General features: G+C 45.1%; 1 pseudogene; it reads left to right on the top strand.

Annotated features, from left to right (window-relative positions):
• The first annotated feature begins 8,927 nt into the window (after positions 1–8,927).
• LOC125532661 lies at positions 8,928–18,345 on the top strand (annotated as a pseudogene).
• The last annotated feature ends 3,285 nt before the right edge of the window (positions 18,346–21,630 follow it).

Here is a 21,630-nt window from a genome sequence, read left to right as displayed (position 1 = left end):
GGATTGAGAGGAGAGGAGGAGGAAGGTCCTGTTTTTTGTTTTCCTTTTCTTTTGGTTGGAAGGAAAGAAAGGACACACATGCATGCATGCGACGTTTCCGCGTTGATGTTTGTTGTCACGTCGTGTCCTGGCTGGAACGACGAGAATGAAGGAAATATGCCCTAGAGGCAATAATAAAGTTATTATTTATTTCCTTATAATCATGATAAATGTTTATTATTCATGCTGGAATTGTATTAACCGGAAACATAATACATGTGTGAATACATAGACAAACAAAGTGTCACTAGTATGCCTCTACTTGACTAGCTCGTTAATCAAAGATGGTTATGTTTCCTGACCATGAACAATGAGTTGTTATTTGATTAACGAGGTCACATCATTAGTTGAATGATCTGATTGACATGACCCATTCCATTAGCTTAGCACCCGATCGTTTAGTATGTTGCTATTGCTTTCTTCATGACTTATACAATGTTCCTATGACTATGAGATTATGCAACTCCCGTTGCCGGAGGAACACTTTGGGTGCTACCAAACGTCACAACGTAACTGGGTGATTATAAAGGAGGATTACAGGTGTCTCCAAAGGTAGATGTTGGGTTGGCGTATTCGAGATTAGGATTTGTCACTCCGATTGTCGGAGAGGTATCTCTGGGCCCTCTCGGTAATACACATCACATAAGCCTTGCAAGCATTACAACTAATATGTTAGTTGTGAGATGATGTATTACGGAACGAGTAAAGAGACTTGCCGGTAACGAGATTGAACTAGGTATTGGATACCGACGATCGAATCTCGGGCAAGTAACATACCGATGACAAAGGGAACAACGTATGTTGTTATGCGGTCTGACCGATAAAGATCTTCGTAGAATATGTAGGAGCCAATATGGGCATCCAGGTCCCGCTATTGGTTATTGACCGGAGACGTGTCTCGGTCATGTCTACATTGTTCTCGAACCCGTAGGGTCCGCACGCTTAAGGTTACGATGACAGTTATATTATGAGTTTATGCATTTTGATGTACCGAAGGTTGTTCGGAGTCCCGGATGTGATCACGGACATGACGAGGAGTCTCGAAATGGTCGAGACGTAAAGATTGATATATTGGAAGCCTATGTTTGGATATCGGAAGTGTTCCGGGTGAAATCGGGATTTTACCGGGTTACCGGGAGGTTACCGGAACCCCCCGGGAGCCATATGGGCCTTCATGGGCCTTAGTGGAAAGGAGAAAGGGGCAGCCCAAGGTGGCTGCGCACTCCCCCCTCCCCTAGTCCTATTAGGACTAGGAGAAGGTGGCCGGCCCCCCTCTCTCCTCTTTCCCCCCTTGGGAATCCTAGTTGGAATAGGATTGGGGGGGAGTCCTACTCCCGGAAGGAGTAGGACTCCTCCTGCGCCCTCCTCCTTGGCCGGCGCCCCTCCCCCTTGGCTCCTTTATATACTGAGGCAGAGGCACCCCAGAAACACACAAGTTGATCCACGTGATCTATTCCTTAGCCGTGTGCGGTGCCCCCTGCCACCATATTCCTCGATAATACTGTAGCGGAGTTTAGGCGAAGCCCTGCTGCTGTAGTTCATCAAGATCGTCACCACGCCGTCGTGCTGACGGAACTCTTCCCCGACACTTTGCTGGATCGGAGTCCGGGGATCGTCATCGAGCTGAACGTGTGCTCGAACTCGGAGGTGCCGTAGTTTCGGTGCTTGATCGGTTGGATCGTGAAGACGTACGACTACTTCCTCTATGTCGTGTCAGCGCTTCCGCAGTCGGTCTGCGTTGGGTATGTAGACAACACTCTCCCTCTCATTGCTATGCATCACATGATCTTGCGTGTGCGTAGGAAATTTTTTGAAATTACTACGAAACCCAACAGTGGCATCCGAGCCTAGGTTATTTATGTTGATGTTATATGCACGAGTAGAACACAAGTGAGTTGTGGACGATACAAGTCATACTGCCTACCAGCATGTCATACTTTGGTTCGGCGGTATTGTTGGACGAGACGACCCGGACCAACCTTACGCGTACGCTTACGCGAGACCGGTTCCCTCGACGTGCTTTGCACATAGATGGCTTGCGGGCGACTGTCTCTCCAACTTTAGTTGAACCAAGTATGGCTACGCCCGGTCCTTGCGAAGGTTAAAACGGAGTCTATTGACAAACTATCGTTGTGGTTTTGATACATAGGTGAGATTGGTTCTTACTTAAGCCCGTAGCAGCCACGTAAAACTTGCAACAACAAAGTAGAGGACGTCTAACTTGTTTTTGCAGGGCATGTTGTGATGTGATATGGTCAAGACATGATACTGAATTTTATTGTATGAGATGATCATGTTTTGTAACCGAGTTATCGGCAACTGGCAGGAGCCATATGGTTGTCGCTTTATTGTATGCAATGAAATCGCGATGTAATGCTTTACTTTATTACTAAGCGGTAGTGATAGTCGTGGAAGCATAAGATTGGCGAGACGACAACGATGCTGCGATGGAGATCAAGGTGTCGCGCCGGTGACGATGGTGATCATGACGGTGCTTCGAAGATGGAGATCACAAGCACAAGATGATGATGGCCATATCATATCACTTATATTGATTTCATGTGATGTTTATCCTTTTATGCATCTTCTCTTGCTTTTGTGACGGTAGCATTATAAGATGATCTCTCACTAAAATTATCAAGAAGTGTTCTCCCTGAGTATGCACCGTTGCCAAAGTTCGTCGTGCCCAGACACCACGTGATGATTCGGGTGTGATAAGCTCTACGTCCATCTACAATGGGTGCAAGCCAGTTTTGCACAAGCAGAATACTCAGGTTAAACTTGACGAGCCTAGCATATCAGATATGGCCTCGGAACACGGAGACCGAAAGGTCGAGCGTGAATCATATAGTAGATATGATCAACATAAACGATGTTCACCATTGAAAACTACTCCATCTCACGTGATGATCGGTTATGGTTTAGTTGATTTGGATCACGTAATCACTTGGAGGATTAGAGGGATGTCTATCTAAGTGGGAGTTCTTTAGTAATATGATTAATTGAACTTAAATTTATCATGAACTTAGTACCTGATAGTATTTTGCATGTCTATGTTGTTGTAGATAGATGGCTCGTGCTGTTGTTCCGTTGAATTTTAATGTGCTCCTTGAGAAAGCAAAGTTGAAAGATGATGGTAGCAATTACATGGACTGGGTCCGTAACTTGAGGATTATCCTCATGCTGCACAGAAGAATTACGTCATGGAAGCACTGCTAGGTGCCAAACCTGCTGCAGGAGCAACACCAGTTGTTATGAATGTCTGGCAGAGCAAAGCTGATGACTACTCGATAGTTCAGTGTGCCATGCTTTACGGCTTAGAATCGGGACTTCAACGACGTTTTGAACGTCATGGAGCATATGAGATGTTCCAGGAGTTGAAGTTAATATTTCAAGCAAATGCCGAATTGAGAGATATGAAGTCTCCAATAAGTTCTATAGCTGCAAGATGGAGGAGAACAGTTCTGTCAGTGAGCATATACTCAAAATGTCTGGGTATAATAATCACTTGATTCAATTGGGAGTTAATCTTCCGGATGATTGCGTCATTGACAGAATTCTCCAATCACTGCCACCAAGCTACAAGAGCTTCGTGATGAACTATAATATGCAAGGGATGAACAAGACTATTCCCGAGCTCTTCGCAATGCTGAAAGCTGCGGAGGTAGAAATCAAGAAGGAGCATCAAGTGTTGATGGTTAACAAAACCACTAGTTTCAAGAAAAAGGGCAAAGGGAAGAAGAAGGGGAACTTCAAGAAGAACGGCAAGCAAGTTGCTGCTCAAGAGAAGAAACCCAAGTCTGGACCTAAGCCTGAAACTGAGTGCTTCTACTGCAAGCAGACTGGTCACTGGAAGCGGAACTGCCCCAAGTATTTGGCGGATAAGAAGGATGGCAAGGTGAACAAAGGTATATGTGATATACATGTTATTGATGTGTACCTTACTAGAGCTCGCAGTAGCACCTGGGTATTTGATACTGGTTCTGTTGCTAATATTTGCAACTCGAAACAGGGACTACGGATTAAGCGAAGATTGGCTAAGGACGAGGTGACGATGCGCGTGGGAAACGGTTCCAAAGTCGATGTGATCGCGGTCGGCACGCTACCTCTACATCTACCTTCGGGATTAATATTAGACCTAAATAATTGTTATTTGGTGCCAGTGTTGAGCATGAACATTATATCTGGATCTTGTTTAATGCGAGACGGTTATTCATTTAAATCAGAGAATAATGGTTGTTCTATTTATATGAGTAATATCTTTTATGGTCATGCACCCTTGAAGAGTGGTCTATTTTTATTGAATCTCGATATTAGTAATACACATATTCATAATGTTGAAGCCAAAAGATGCAGAGTTGTTAATGAAAGTGCAACTTATTTGTGGCACTGTCGTTTAGGTCATATCGGTGTAAAGCGCATGAAGAAACTCCATACCGATGGACTTTTGGAACCACTTGATTATGAATCACTTGGTACTTGCGAACCGTGCCTCATGGGCAAGATGACTAAAACACCGTTCTCCGGTACTATGGAGAGAGCAACAGATTTGTTGGAAATCATACATACCGATGTATGTGGTCCGATGAATATTGAGGCTCGTGGCGGATATCGTTATTTTCTCACCTTCACAGATGATTTAAGCAGATATGGATATATCTACTTAATGAAACATAAGTCTGAAACATTTGAAAAATTCAAAGAATTTCAGAGTGAAGTTGAAAATCATCGTAACAAGAAAATAAAGTTTCTACGATCTGATCGTGGAGGAGAATATTTGAGTTACGAGTTTGGTGTACATTTGAAAAACTGTGGAATAGTTTCGCAACTCACGCCACCCGGAACACCACAGCGTAATGGTGTGTCCGAACGTCGTAATCGTACTTTACTAGATATGGTGCGATCTATGATGTCTCTTACTGATTTACCGCTATCGTTTTGGGGTTATGCTCTAGAGACGGCTGCATTCACGTTAAATAGGGCACCATCAAAATCCGTTGAGACGACGCCTTATGAACTGTGGTTTGGCAAGAAACCAAAGTTGTCGTTTCTTAAAGTTTGGGGCTGCGATGCTTATGTGAAAAAGCTTCAACCTGATAAGCTCGAACCCAAATCGGAGAAATGTGTCTTCATAGGATACCCAAAGGAAACTGTTGGGTACACCTTCTATCACAGATCCGAAGGCAAGACATTCGTTGCTAAGAATGGATCCTTTCTAGAGAAGGAGTTTCTCTCGAAAGAAGTGAGTGGGAGGAAAGTAGAACTTGACGAGGTAACTGTACCTGCTCCCTTACTGGAAAGTAGTTCATCACAGAAAACTGTTTCAGTGACACCTACACCAGTTAGTGAAGAAGCCAATGATAATGATCATGAAACTTTAGATCAAGATACTACTGAACCTCGTAGATCAACCAGAGTAAGATCCACACCAGAGTGGTACGGTAATCCTATTCTGGAAGTCATGCTACTAGATCATGATGAACCTACGAACTATGAAGAAGCGATGGTGAGCCCAGATTCCGCAAAGTGGCTTGAAGCCATGAAATCTGAGATGGGATCCATGTATGAGAACAAAGTATGGACTTTGGTTGACTTGCCCGATGATCGGCAAGCAATTGAGAATAAATGGATCTTTAAGAAGAAGACTGACGCTGATGGTAATGTTACTGTCTACAAAGCTCGACTTGTCGCAAAAGGTTTTCGGCAAGTTCAAGGGATTGACTACGATGAGACCTTCTCACCCGTAGCGATGCTTAAGTCTGTCCGAATCATGTTAGCGATTGCCGCATTTTATGATTATGAAATTTGGCAGATGGATGTCAAAACTGCATTCCTGAATGGATTTCTGGAAGAAGAGTTGTATATGATGTAACCGGAAGGTTTTGTCGATCCAAAGGGAGCTAACAAAGTGTGCAAGCTCCAGCGATCCATTTATGGACTGGTGCAAGCCTCTCGGAGTTGGAATAAACGTTTTGATAGTGTGATCAAAGCATTTGGTTTTATGCAGACTTTTGGAGAAGCCTGTATTTACAAGAAAGTGAGTGGGAGCTCTGTAGCATTTCTGATATTATATGTGGATGACATATTGCTGATTGGAAATGATATAGAATTTCTGGATAGCATAAAGGGATACTTGAATAAAAGTTTTTCAATGAAAAACCTCGGTGAAGCTGCTTACATATTAGGCATTAAGATCTATAGACATAGATCAAGACGCTTAATTGGACTTTCACAAAGCACATACCTTGACAAAATTTTGAAGAAGTTCAAAATGGATCAAGCAAAGAAAGGGTTCTTGCCTGTGTTACAAGATGTGAAGTTGAGTAAGACTCAATGCCCGACCACTGCAGAAGATAGAGAGAATATGAAAGGTGTTCCCTATGCATCAGCAATAGGATCTATCATGTATGCAATGCTGTGTACCAGACCTGATGTGTGCCTTGCTATAAGTTTAGCAGGGAGGTATCAAAGTAATCCAGGAGTGGATCACTGGACAGCGGTCAAGAACATCCTGAAATACCTGAAAAGGACTAAGGATATGTTTCTCGTATATGGAGGTGACAAAGAGCTCACCGTAAAAGGTTACGTTGATGCAAGCTTTGACACTGATCCGGACGATTCTAAATCGCAAACCGGATACGCGTTTACATTAAACGGTGGAGCTGTCAGTTGGTGCAGTTCTAAACAAAGCGTCGTAGCGGGATCTACATGTGAAGCGGAGTACATAGCTGCTTCAGAAGCAGCGAACGAAGGAGTCTGGATGAAGGAGTTCATATCCGATCTAGGTGTCATACCTAATGCATCGGGTCCAATGAAAATCTTTTGTGACAATACTGGTGCAATTGCCTTGGCAAAGGAATCCAGATTTCACAAAAGGACCAAACACATCAAGAGACGCTTCAACTCCATCCGGGATCTAGTCCAGGCGGGAGACATAGAGATTTGCAAGATACATACGGATCTGAATGTGGCAGACCCGTTGACTAAGCCTCTTCCACGAGCAAAACATGATCAGCACCAAGGCTCCATGGGTGTTAGAATCATTACAGTTGTAATCTAGATTATTGACTCTAGTGCAAGTGGGAGACTGAAGGAAATATGCCCTAGAGGCAATAATAAAGTTATTATTTATTTCCTTATATCATGATAAATGTTTATTATTCATGCTAGAATTGTATTAACCGGAAACATAATACATGTGTGAATATATAGACAAACAAAGTGTCACTAGTATGCCTCTACTTGACTAGCTCGTTAATCAAAGATGGTTATGTTTCCTAACCATGAACAATGAGTTGTTATTTGATTAACGAGGTCACATCATTAGTTGATGATCTGATTGACATGACCCATTCCATTAGCTTAGCACCCGATCGTTTAGTATGTTGCTATTGCTTTCTTCATGACTTATACATGTTCCTATGACTATGAGATTATGCAACTCCCGTTTGCCGGAGGAACACTTTGGGTGCTACCAAACGTCACAACGTAACTGGGTGATTATAAAGGAGCATTACAGGTGTCTCCAAAGGTAGATGTTGGGTTGGCGTATTTCGAGATTAGGATTTGTCACTCCGATTGTCGGAGAGGTATCTCTGGGCCCTCTCGGTAATACACATCACATAAGCCTTGCAAGCATTACAACTAATATGTTAGTTGTGAGATGATGTATTACGGAACGAGTAAAGAGACTTGCCGGTAACGATATTGAACTAGGTATTGGATACCGACGATCGAATCTCGGGCAAGTAACATACCGATGACAAAGGGAACAACGTATGTTGCTATGCGGTCTGACCGATAAAGATCTTCGTAGAATATGTAGGAGCCAATATGGGCATCCAGGTCCCGCTATTGGTTATTGACCAGAGACGTGTCTCGGTCATGTCTACATTGTTCTCGAACCCGTAGGGTCCGCACGCTTAAGGTTACGATGACAGTTATATTATGAGTTTATGCATTTTGATGTACCGAAGGTTGTTCGGAGTCCCGGATGTGATCACGGACATGACGAGGAGTCTCGAAATGGTCGAGACGTAAAGATTGATATATTGGAAGCCTATGTTTGGATATCGGAAGTGTTCCGGGTGAAATCGGGATTTTACCGGGTTACCGGGAGGTTACCGGAACCCCCCGGGAGCCATATGGGCCTTCATGGGCCTTAGTGGAAAGGAGAAAGGGGCAGCCCAAGGTGGCTGCGCACCTCCCCCCTCCCCTAGTCCTATTAGGACTAGGAGAAGGTGGCCGGCCCCCCTCTCTCCCTTTCCCCCCCTTGGGAATCCTAGTTGGAATAGGATTGGGGGGGGGGAGTCCTACTCCCGGAAGGAGTAGGACTCCTCCTGCGCCCTCCTCCTGGCCGGCGCCCCCCTCCCCCTTGGCTCCTTTATATACTGAGGCAGAGGCACCCCAGAAACACACAAGTTGATCCACATGATCTATTCCTTAGCCGTGTGCGGTGCCCCCTGCCACCATATTCCTCGATAATACTGTAGCGGAGTTTAGGCGAAGCCCTGCTGCTGTAGTTCATCAAGATCGTCACCACGCCGTCGTGCTGACGGAACTCTTCCCCGACACTTTGCTGGATCAGAGTCCGGGGATCGTCATCGAGCTGAACGTGTGCTCGAACTCGGAGGTGCCGTAGTTTCGGTGCTTGATCGGTTGGATCGTGAAGATGTACGACTACTTCCTCTACGTCGTGTCAGCGCTTCCGCAGTCGGTCTGCGTTGGGTACGTAGACAACACTCTCCCCTCTCGTTGCTATGCATCACATGATCTTGCGTGTGCGTAGGAATTTTTTTGAAATTACTACGAAACCCAACAGAGAAGGTGCCTTCTAGGGGAATCTCCCTCGCCAGCTCTCGTTCGTGACACTCGACGTCCCCCGCGCAATGCATGCCGGTCAAAACCATGCATGCATGGACGCGTTCACGGCCTCTTTGACGTACGTCTGTGCCCACCACAACTTCTGCGAGTGCCAGCGTGGCCGTGCCAATTCCATGGCCATCAAGGTCATCGACCTCCACTTCTTCCTGTCGTCGGCCTGTCATCTGAGCTCCAACGCCAGCGTCGTCCAAGACGTCATCAACCACGGCAAGACCAGACGCCTCGCCTTCCAAGTATCCCCGCCCCCGAGGTAAACTCTGGACCGCAGATCCCTGAGCTAGGGCAGCAGTTCATGTCCTTCTCCTGCTCCTACTAGCCGGCCTTCCGCTCGCTCACGAGGCTGCGCCTTAAGAGCCTTGCGTTCGGGGACTCCGACGTCCCCAGCCTCATTGCTGCTTCCGATAAGCTCGAGCATCTCAACATGAACTCCTGCGGACTGGTCGATCAGCACCACGTGCTAAAGATTGACACACCGTGTTCTGGGATCCAGGAGCTTGAGTTTATGCACTTCCATTGCAAGCGGATCGACCTCATCTCCGTCCCTGGGCTCAGTACGGCATTGTGCCATTCTTGGCGCTCCAAGAACCTCCCCGTGCGCTTTGGCTACGTTCCACAGCTTCGTCAAGTCAGCCTCGCCTGTAAGGCCAAGGCGTGGTAGGTGCCATTCCTGCTCACCAAAGTGCTTCTCAAGAAGGAGTGCAAATAACCTGTTGAAATTGCATCTCAATTTTCGCCACCAAATGGTAAAAGCTAATTTTCTTCTGCACACATATCATATATTGCTACCTCTTGAGCATTGCGTTGGTTCTGCGTTGGTTTTCCCTTGAAGAGGAAAGGGTGATGCAGCAAAGTAGCGTAAGTATTTCCCTCAGTTTTTGAGAACCAAGGTATCAATCCAGTAGGAGGCCGCACACAAGTCCCTCGCACCTACACAAACAAATAAATCCTCGCAACGCAACGCGATAAGGGGTTGTCAATCCCTACACGGTCACTTACGAGAGTGAGATCTGATAGATATGATAAGATAATATTTTTGGTATTTTTATGATAAAGATGCAAAGTAAAATAAATAGTGAAAATAACTAAGTATTGGAAGATTAATATGATGGAAGATAGACCCGAGGGCCATAGGTTTCACTAGTGGCTTCTCTCAAGAGCATAAGTATTTACGGTGGGTGAACAAATTACTGTTGAGCAATTGACAGAATTGAGCATAGTTATGAGAATATCTAGGTATGATCATGTATATAGGCATCATCGTCCGAGACAAGTAGACCGACTCCTGCCTGCATCTACTACTATTACTCCACACATCGACCGCTATCCAGCATGCATCTAGAGTATTAAGTTCAAGAACAGAGTAACGCTTTAAGCAAGATGACATGATGTAGAGGGATAAACTCATGCAATATGATAAACCCCATCTTGTTATCCTCGATGGCAACAATACAAATACGTGCCTTGCTGCCCCTACTGTCACTGGGAAAGGACACGCAAGATTGAACCCAAAGCTAAGCACTTCTCCCATTGCAAGAAAGATCAATCTAGTAGGCCAAACCAAACTGATAATTCGAAGAGACTTGCAAAGATAACCAATCATACATAAAAGAATTTGGAGAAGATTCAAATATTGTTCATAGATAAACTTGATCATAAACCCACAATTCATCGGTCTCAACAAACACACCGCAAAAGAAGATTACATCGAATAGATCTCCACAAGAGAGAGGGGGAGAATTTTGTATTGAGATCCAAAAAGAGAGAAGAAGCCATCTAGCTAATAACTATGGACCCGTAGGTCTGAAGTAAACTACTCACACTTCATCGGAGAGGCTATGGTGTTGATGTAGAAGCCCTCCGTGATCGATGCCCCCTCCGGCGGAGCTCCGGAAAAGGCCCCAAGATGGGATCTCGTGGATACAGAAAGTTACGGCGGTGGAATTAGGGTTTTGGCTCCGTATCTGGTAGTTTGGGGGTACGTAGGTATATATAGGAGGAAGGAGTACGTCGGTGGAGCAACAGGGGGCCCACGAGGGTGGAGGGCGCTGGGGGGGTAGGCGCGCCCCCCTACCTCTTGATTGCTTGACGTAGGGTCCAAGTCCTCTGGATCATGTTCGTTCCGAAAATCACGTTCCCGAAGGTTTCTGTAACGCCCCGTATGTAACTTGCCATATTTGTATTCCAACTCTTGCCATTTCCGGCACTAAGTTATGATATTTCCTCGTTGTCGGGTTTTTGTCTTCGTGTTGCTTTTGTCTTTGTCATGCATCTCATATCATTTCATCTTGTGCATCGCATTTGCATACGTGTTCGTCTCATGCATCCGTGCATTTTCCCCGTTGTCCGTTTTGCATTCCAGCGCTCCTATGTCCTCCGGTGTCCCCTTCTACCTCTTTTCGTGTGCGGGTATTAAACGTTTTTGGATTGGACCGAGACTTGCCAAGCAGCCTTGGTTTACTACCGGTAGACCGCCTGTCAAGTTTTGTGCCATTTGGACTTCGTTTGATACTCCAACGGTTAACCGAGGGACCGTAAAGGCCTCGTGTGTGTTGCAGCCCAACACCTCTCCAAAGTGGCCCAAAACCCACCTAAACCCCCTCCATCATTTAGGTTGTTCGATCACAATCACGTGGCCGAAAACCTTGCTCAATTTGGAGCCTCCTAGCTCCCTCTACCTATAAAAAGGCCACTCCCCCAAAAATTCCGGATCCATACCACCCTAACCCTAGCTCCCCTCTTCTCCGCGCGGCCGGACACGTTCGTCGCCGCCGGACAACCCTGCCGCCGCCAATCACACGCCGCCACGTGGCCCGGCCGCCTCCTCCCACCGCGCGGCCCGCCGGAGCCCATCGCGGGCCCCTCCGGCCCGAAGCGGTCGCCGCCCTGTTCCGCTCCGCCCCGCCGCCCGGGCCTCCCACGCCCTCGAGCGCCGCCGCCTGCCGCCCAGCGCCGCACCTCGTCGGCCACCGCTGCCTCGCCCGGTCACCGCCGCCCCGTCCTCGCCGCCTCGCCGCCCGACCTCGCCGCGCCGTCCCCGACTCCGGCCGCCGCCCTCCGCGCCGTCCCCGACTCTGGCCACCGCGGCGCGTCTCCGGCGAGCATTGTTCTCGCAACCTCAGTTTCCGTGCCGCCCGATCCGGATCGAGATTTGGAAACCCTAACAGTTGACCTAATTTTGCCCCGTTTCAGTAATTTTTGCATATTTTCATCATGCCATAACTCTGCATCCGTGGCTCCGTTTTGGGCGTGTAGCATATCAAATTGTTCGTCTCGACGAGTACTTCATTTCATTCCATTGCACCATGTTCATATGAGCTCATCTTGATGCCCTAAATGCTGTTGCAAGAGGGCTATGCAATGTTAGTTTCAGATTTTTATCAGTAATTGGACATTTGTCATTTTTGTCATGTTTAATGTGTTCCTCCTATGAACTTGAGCCCTACATGTGTTTTGAAGTATGCCATGCCATCTTTACAGGGGTGTATGCCATGTATTTTTGTGATCTTTGTGGTGACTAGCACAAGCATGCAAAGTAGCTCTCGTGATGTTGCTAATTTCAGGGACTTAGAAATCTTCTAAGTCTTTGCCCTGTTAATATTTTTATGCCATGTATTCATGTTGCTACAGAGTGATCCATGCCTCTTTTGAGCATGATCAATAAGGATGTTTTGTAGATATTGTTGTGCTCTTTCCATCCATGTCTTTGTTTGCAATTATGGAGCACCCTAGCTTGACTCAATCGAGCTCTACTTTTGCTATAAAATGTTCCTGGCAGAATGTTTACGTGTTAAACATTTTTGCCGATGTTGTTGTAGTTGATCCATGCATGCTATGTTGTTGTTCTTGCCATGTTTAGCTTCTATGCCATGTCTATTTGCTGGGTGTATGCTTAGTTTTTCATGCAATGCTTTGTGGTGAGTGCATCAAGCTCGTAAACATGCCTACTTAATATCTGTTTTGCCATGTTCCAGTTTTCTACCAATTCTGAATCTGTTAACGATAATTGCTATGTCCACATGGTTGCCATTGTATTTTCTGATCCCTTTTGGCTTATGGTCAGTAAGGGACTTTTGTTGTATGCTTTGAGTAGCTTCATGCCATGGCTTGCTTTGCCATGATATGTTCCTGTAGCATGTTGTTATCTTGCTCTAAAGATTGCTTCCAGATGTTAAATTCCTGACATGTTATTTTCACTAAGTCTGAAACATGATATCTTCTGCACTTTTGCCATGCTTGTTTGAACCTGCTATTGAGTGAATTAGCTGTAGCTCAGTGTTCATCTTTTGTCAAGCATCTTGATTGGATCCCTGCCATGTATTTTGTTGTTATGTTAGAGTGCAGTAGCTCGTTGTTCTTGATGCTTTTAGATGGCCTCGTGCTGTTAATCGCAGATCGGTGCCATATTTGTTTTGCTTGTCATTTGCAAACCGTGCATCCGATTCCGGTGATATTTATATCGATTTCGACCGAAATCAACTCATCTTTCCAGTGGCACTCTTGGTTTTCCAAGTTGAGGCCAGGTTCAATCTTTCCTTTCCGAAGCATGCATATGCATCGCATATCACATCCCGCATATCATGCCATGTGTTGCATCATGTTGCTTGTGCATTGCACATGGTTGATTGTGTCTCCCTTTGATTGTGTTCTTGCTTGGGTAGAGCCGGGAGACGAGTACGTGATCGAGGAGCCCGTTGAGTACGCTTACGAGGATTAAGCTAACATCAACTCGGGGAACTTTGCAGGCAAGATGACCATACCCTTGAAATCACTTCTATCTTTGCTTGCTAGATGCTCGCTCTTTTGCTATGCCTATGCTACGATACCTACCACTTGCTTATCATGTCTCCCATATTGCCATGTCAAACCTCTAACCCACATTGTCCTAGCAAACCGTTGTTTGGCTATGTTACCGCTTTGCTCAGCCCCTCTTATAGCATTGCTAGTTGCAGGTGAAGATTGGAGTTTGTTCCTTGTTGGAACATGTTTATGGTTGGGATATCATTATTATATCTTGTCTATTTTAATGCACCTATATACTTGGAAAAGGGTGGAAGGCTCGGCCTTATGCCTGGTGTTTTGTTCCACTTTTGCCGCCCTAGTTTCCGTCATACCGGTGTTATGTTCCTTGATTTTGCGTTCCTTACACGGTTGGGTTATAATGGGAACCCCTTGACAGTTCGCCTTGAATAAAACTCCTCCTTACACGGTTGGGTTTTACCATTCGCCACCTAGCCTCTTTTCCCTTGGGTTCCGCGGACTCAAGGGTCATCTTTATTTTAAACCCCCGGGCCAGTGCTCCTCTGAGTGTTGGTCCAAACTAGAGCCCCTTGCAGCGCCACCTCGGAGAAACTCGAGGGTTGGTTTTAGTTGTATGGATTGCTTATCCGGTGTGCCCTGAGAACGAGATATGTGCAGCTCCTATCGGGATTTGTCGGCACATTCGGGTGGCTTTGCTGGTTTAGTTTTACCATTGTCGAGATGTCTTGTAACCGGGATTCCGAATCTGATCGAATTATCTTGGGAGAAGGAATATCCTTCGTTGACCGTGAGAGCTTGTGATGGGCTAAGTTGGGACACCCCTGCAGGGATTTGATATTTCGAAAGCCGTGCCCGCGGTTATGGGTAGATGGAAATTTGTTAATGTTCGGTTATAGATAACCTTGAAACTTAACTTAATTAAAATGAATCAACAGAGTGTGTGGCCGTGATGGTCTCTTTTCGGCGGAGTCCGGGAAGAGAACACGGTCTCGTGTTATGCTTGAACGTAGGTTATTCTAGGATCACTTCTTGATCATAGTTGATCGATCGTGCCTTTGCTTTCTCTTCTCGCTCTCATTTGCGTATGTTAGCCACCATATATGCTAGTGCTTGTTGCAGCTCCACCTCATACCTTTTACCCTACCTATAAACTTAAATAGTCTTGATCGCGAGGGTGTGAGATTGCTGAGTCCCCGTGACTCACAGGTTCCTTCCAAAACCAGATGTAGGGACCGATGATATCGCTTCAGGAGATGCAACTGAGCTCAAGTGGGAGTTCGATGAGGACTCAGGACGATACTACGTTTCCTTTCCAGACGATCAGTAGTGGTGCCCAGTTGGGGCGATCGGGAACTTTGTTGCATTTGGGGTTGTTCTTTATTTTGGTTCCGTAGTCGGACCTTGATTGTATCTGGATGAATGTAATGATATTTATGCTATTGTGTGACGTGGCGAGTGTAAGCCAACTATGTATCTCTTTTCCTTATTCATTACATGGGTTGTGTGAAGATTACCCCACTTGCGACATTGCTTATAATGCGGTTATGCCTCTAAGTCGTGCTTCGACACATGGGAGATATAACCGCATCGTGGGCGTTACAGTTTCATTCCGTTTGGACTCTGTTTGATATTCTTTTTCTGCGAAACCCTAAAATAGGCAAAAAACAGCAATTTTGGGCTGGGCCTCCGGTTAATAGGTTAGTCCCAAAAATAATATAAAAGTGTATAATAAAGTCCAATAATGTCCAAAAGAGAATATAATATAGCATGGAACAATAAAAAATTATAGATACGTTGGAGACGTATCATATATATGCTCTTCTTTACTGACTAGTAAATGCGCACGTGCGACGCACGTTAATATTTTAGGCAATATATTAATTGCATGTGTTGCATGTTAATATTTAGGCAATATATTAATTGCACGTGGATATTATGTATGCTATTATTTGTGTGTTAATTCTGCAGTTAGTACAATATTTGGTATGGTATTAATTGCATGTTAAACACGTTGAATGCCCGCTATTGGAGCAGTCTTGGTCGTTGGATTGACTTAGTTTGATGGCCGAGATCAATTGGATCTGCCTTTTTGGATCTTTTTATATTGGTATAGATATAGATAATCTCAGCTGTCTATTTGTGTTCTTCTTCTTGGTGTAGATATGGATTCAATCAGAACATCTGAAGCATCTCACTGCCATATTCAGAAATCTGACCGAAGTGTCTTTTTCTGGTATCTTCCCTGAGTGTGATCTGAGCTGGACCATATTTATCCTCGAAGATGCACCTGCCCTGTACAAGTTTACAGTAAGCCTGTTACTCTACCTTCTTTTTAATTTAATTAATCCACACCTTAGCCTGGATATGACTCCGTCTAGTACGATAGGTTTCCGAATATTCAGTATTAACAACAAACGAGAAAGTTAATCTGATTTTCAATCACTCACCAACTGTAGTCTTATCACAGGTAGTATTTTAGAAGTAGCGCATAGAGTATGCATAGTAATTGGGATATATGGAAGACATGGATTGTATTGTATATGAATGATAGTGCAATGCAAACAATAGTTATAGTATTCCATTTATATTTTGCAGAGAGACAATGCCCGTGCAAGACAATAAATAAATAAATCATGTTTTTTTTGCGGGTGATTGGCCAGTTCGCTCGGTCCGTCCCGGGCTTCGGCGTCGCCCATCGGTCCTTGAAAACATGACTAGGTGGTCGGTCCGATCCTGTCTGGACCACCGGCAGCCAGTCCAAAAGGTTGCTCGGTGAGGGACCAAAATGGTGCGGACAGTGTCCACCCTACACTGGCTTGATAAAGTGGAGAGCATGCGTCTTGACTCCAAGCTCCGTGTCTCCATCTTCATCGGCATCCGGCATGATGAAGCGGACGGGAAGCGGCGACGCGGCGTCATGGTGCTGAGCCCCTCATCCTTGTCTTCGGCAGCTTCCACGTGGTGAAGTGTTTCACTCGAGGTGCAAGTTGGTGAAGCAACTCCAGCGTAACCATGCATGGGCCGGGCATTATCGTCCGAAGTCATGTCATGTGAATGTAGCAGTTAGTGGGCAACGTGATTGGCGCACTCTGGATGGCTATGTTGGAGAGCTTGACGTGAACACGACGACCCTACAACGATGGCGCCAATGGTTTGCTGCATCTTTACAATTTCAGGGGTCTTGTGTGACAGCTCCATCCATCATCCTCGTGTTGTGCTTGCATACATAATCTCACCGTTCACAAGGATTAGCCACGCCTCAATCATCAGCTGAGTGGTCCACCGGGTACATGTGCGCCTCTGACGAGCCCAACGGCCTACTCTTCAGCCTTTACGTTTATGTGCTGGCTCGCTCCTGGCTGCCCCCTTGGAGCACTCGCCCGTGCTCTTTTGTCTCCAGATGCTCACGCCAGATGCAATCGGCTATGATTGTTCTTACCTTGGTGCGTTTTGTGCCCGTTCTCTTAACCTCCCCTTGCTGCATACTTGAATTGTGTTTTTTTAGTGTGTGTGCTTGTGTGCAGGTCAGACTCCCATAAACTGTTTAAAAAAGGAATCTTCATAGACGAGTACGTGCTGGGTTGTGTACGTGCCTTATATCTGAAGTAGTGTTATGTAGATTTATTTTTAAATCTCAACCGTCTATATTTAGCATTAACACAAAATCAATGGATATAGAAGGATGACCTATGAAGAACTATGAAATCTTTCGTCCTTTAATATTAGGTATAGATAACCCACACCTTAGCCTCGATATCATGACTCCGTCTAGTATGACAGCCAGGTTTCCGAATATTCAACATTAACAACACACAAGAAAGTTAATCTGATTTTCAATCACTCACCAACTCTAGTCTATCAGATACTCCTATTTTAGAAGAGTACGCATAGTAATTGGGATATATGGAACACATGGATTGTATTGTATATGGATGATATTGCAATGCAAATAAAAAGTTCTGGCATTCCATTTATATTTTGCAGAGAGACAACGTCCGTGCAAGACCAAAAATAAATAAATCATGTTGGATCGCACTCGTGTCAGAGTTACCTGAAGCATATTAGCATATTTTACTTTGCCTAGGATTTAGTTCATGCAAGGTTGTCCAAACTCTACACAGGCATACACTTAGATTAGATACTAAATGTATGACGTTTTTGACATTACACTAGTGTCAAAAAAAAGTCTTACATTGTGGGACGGAGGAAGTAATACTAAACATGTTGCAAAAATTTAAATGGCAGATATATTTAGTTTGAACTGTTACTACATTGCCCTGCATGGGTTGGTGTCGAGTTCAATTAACTTGTGTTATTTGTCTTGTATGGACTTGAGTGAAGTTATCTCGAGAGCGGCATGCATGTGACATACCGTCTGAGGACAGTGCCGAGAAGACCAACGTGGTGTGGGAACCATCCAAGGATTTGAAGCACCTAAACTTGAAGTTGCTCCGGATGTACGGTTGTGAGGATGAAGACAAGGTGACAAACTACATAAGGCTAGTCATGGAGCGAGTTGTGGGGCTGAAAAGATTCGAGTTGCATGGTGAAGTCCCATGCAAGAAATGTGATGCCATTTACCCAAGGAGATCCCAGGTGGATAAAGGTCGCAGGCGTCGAATCATGGAGCGACTCACACATGAATCCTGCTGGACCATGGGGTGATGATGCTCCCATGCGCGTGATAGGGATCGAACCGTCCTGCTGGTGAATGATCTCGCCTAACCACCGGAGCTCATGAGCTTTCATGTTATGGCGCACCCAGTAATAATCTAATTTCTAGGTACTGATAACCTGAGAATATTTGATCAGTATGGACCTCGCAGTGTACCTAAATTGTGTGTGCGGCAATCTGGATGCATGTTTTTCTTTTTAGTACTCCCTCCGTCCCATAATGTAAGACATCTTCTGACACTACACTAGTGTCAAAAAAGTCTTAAATTATGGGACAGAGGGAGTAGTTGCATACTTGATCAGTGTAGGCCTCATGACTGATTGCTACACAAATGAGTTCTATTAATTTTTCAAGGATATGTTCAAGAATGATCTACTCTATTTTCTCCAAGAATTCTTCGATAATATTGTTGATCTAACTGGCATTAATAAGCTAAAAGTTAGAGCCGCTGGACTGAGTCTATTAGAAGGGAGAGAGGGATTTGGTGGAATAGTTCATTGTATTGCTTGAACCTCGTGGGCATATATATAGGAGTACATGATCTACTTGGAGTACAAGACAAGCCAGAATAATTCCTAGTCTATCTCGTGTTTCCTAATACAATCACGTTACTCAATATCCCCCCGCTGTCATAACGGTAGCGACGCAGACGGTGAGACTAGAGAAGAATCCGAAGGCAAGCCGACGGACATGTTGGGGAACGTAGTAATTTAAAAAAAAATTCCTACGCACACGCAAGATCATGGTGATGTATAGCAACGAGAGGGAGAGTGTTGTCTACGTACCCTCGTAGACCGTAAGCGAAAGCATTATGACAACGCGGTTGATGTAGTCGTACGTCTTCACAGTCGACCGATCCTAGTACCGAAAGTACGACACCTCCGCGATCTGCACACATTTGGCTCGGTGACGTCCCACGAACTCACGATCCAGCAGAGTGTCGAGGGAGAGATTCGTCAGCACGGCGGCGTGATGATGGTGATGATGATGCTACCGGAACAGCCTAAAGTGTGGAGTCCTACTAGGACTCCCTAGTCCTAGTAGGATTGTCAGGACCCCGATTCTAAGTCATATGGATCTAGCATGTAACACATCATATCACTTTGCGGCCTCACGCACGGTATTCCCATGGGTGCCACCTTACCTGGCCCGGGACCGTCTGCACCTTTTGGCTCACGTATATGATAGTGTCGCTAGCATCCATATGACAGAGAACCCGGGCCGACATGACTAGTCGTGAACCCAAAGTGGCACTAACTTACGGGGACAGGCATACATGACCCAGTCTCGAACGTGTCGGTCATCAACGTGTGAATCCGGGCTGTAGAAACTGGGCTAACAGGACTCCGGGAACCCGGCCTGTAGCAGGCTAGCAGGACTCCAGGAATCACCGCGTGGCATTTACCCGAAGGGACAGACACAAGAACAAAGTGGATCACATGCCGGCCAGTCTAAGTGTTCCGGAGCAGTAGTAACTGGGCTAGCAGGACTCCGGTAAACCGGGCTGTAGCAGACTACCATGGCTGGTAACAGAATATTTTAGACATCATGTCTGGAAAAGAAGTTTGCAACACAAACCGACGAGATGATGTTGTGAGATTCTCGAGAAATGAACTATGATAGCAAGCTCCAAAACATGAGCTGGTTCTGCTACATACATGTGAACACGCTGTCCCAGACAAGCATGACCACGTAGTAGTCTTATAATAAAGCACTACCGACTTTAGGTTGGGAACCATCATTGAAGATAATGAAGTCATGTGCATGACCTAGGATTAGCACATGAGACTCCCTTTTCTTGAACAAATCAATCAGTGGCTTGGTGTGCTAGGGCATACGTATGGAGTGGAGGTAATTAATCTACTAAACCATAGAATACTTCGCACGTATGCATGACTGATTTGGGATGATTCTAGAGGAAACAAAACAAACCTTTCTCAAATTCATGGCGGCAACTTACACCTAATGCACGTGAACTTGGAGAAAGTCACTTCTTTCACCAAAACATATACCTCATGAGCGAAACACGAAGGCAATGCTTACGAAGTTTCCAACACTAGCTCAATGTCCAACATAATCATGGAGAAGATAAGGATGTTATCGATGGGCTCAACAACAATTCTTAAGAATTCCAATGAAGATGGAATTCCACAACTATGTGAACAAGGTGGCAGCATTGGTCAGACCCAAAAGATATAATGGTGTATGCTCGAGGAAACAACCACAAGTAAGACAACATTACGAATATCGTTGGTTCTGATTTGATTTGACGATAGCCCGTACTCGAATCAAAGACTGGGTAAGAAAATAGCTCCAATAATTGATCACGGGGACCAATCAATGAAGATATCATCTTTCTTCAACACACACACAGATATCCCCATGATTTGAACTAAGTCAGACAAGCTTTTATCTTCCAACTCTCCAAGTTGTTGTCTAGCTTACCCAACTAGCTCAGGGGTATCCAACACAGATTCTTGGAGAAAGAGTGGTTTATAGGAAAACCATTTGATCATGAGCTCCACATAATGGTCAGGGAACAGCCTGGTGATACTTCCGAGAAGATATTCAAAAAATCATGAACCACCGATATGTTATTAACTCAGGAGCATTCTTGCTTTCGAGGCAAGATGATGTTGTCAAATAAGAAAGGGATTGACACAATCCTAACTCTTTGATCGAAGAGCGCACCAGGAAATATGGACTAGGTAGCACGATCAATCTTAGGATGATGATTCAATAACCAACACGTTAAGTATTGATTTCACGCATCACAGTTCACTTGTCGGCATTCCGGTTACAATAACATGTAATCGAGGAATGAAACAATGATGGCCGGAAGTATCACTGCGTCAAGAATTCATAAGAGATGGTGCAATTCTCATGACAATCCTGACATAAAGGGGGTAATACTCCAGGGTAGAACAGAGCAAAAGCTGGATTGGCATTTGTTCTGCAGAGCACAACTACTTTGACTCAATCCTAGATATGGATGAGGTACTGGAGTTTGTTTCTCCTAGTCATACCGGAATAGAATGGCTTGACGGACCACAAGAATAAGAGGCATCGATGAACATGATCGCACATGTACCCTTGACTATCAATTGATCGATGATGGTCGGACTACGGCTGAAGAAGGACAACTCAAAGGAACATATAACTTTCTGAGTTGTGGATGCATGGATTAGTTTGTCCATCAAAGTTCAACATTTCTTCCGGATAACCCATGCAGGAAGGTAGGACTGGCAGAGCCACAATGTAGAATGGAGAACTCA

This window comes from Triticum urartu, chromosome 1 (assembly GCF_003073215.2).
Source record: "Triticum urartu cultivar G1812 chromosome 1, Tu2.1, whole genome shotgun sequence".
In the NCBI taxonomy this organism is placed as follows: Eukaryota; Viridiplantae; Streptophyta; class Magnoliopsida; order Poales; family Poaceae; genus Triticum; species Triticum urartu.
The sequence above is the reverse complement of the archived record's forward strand: the minus strand, read 5'-3'. Positions and strand labels throughout refer to the sequence as shown.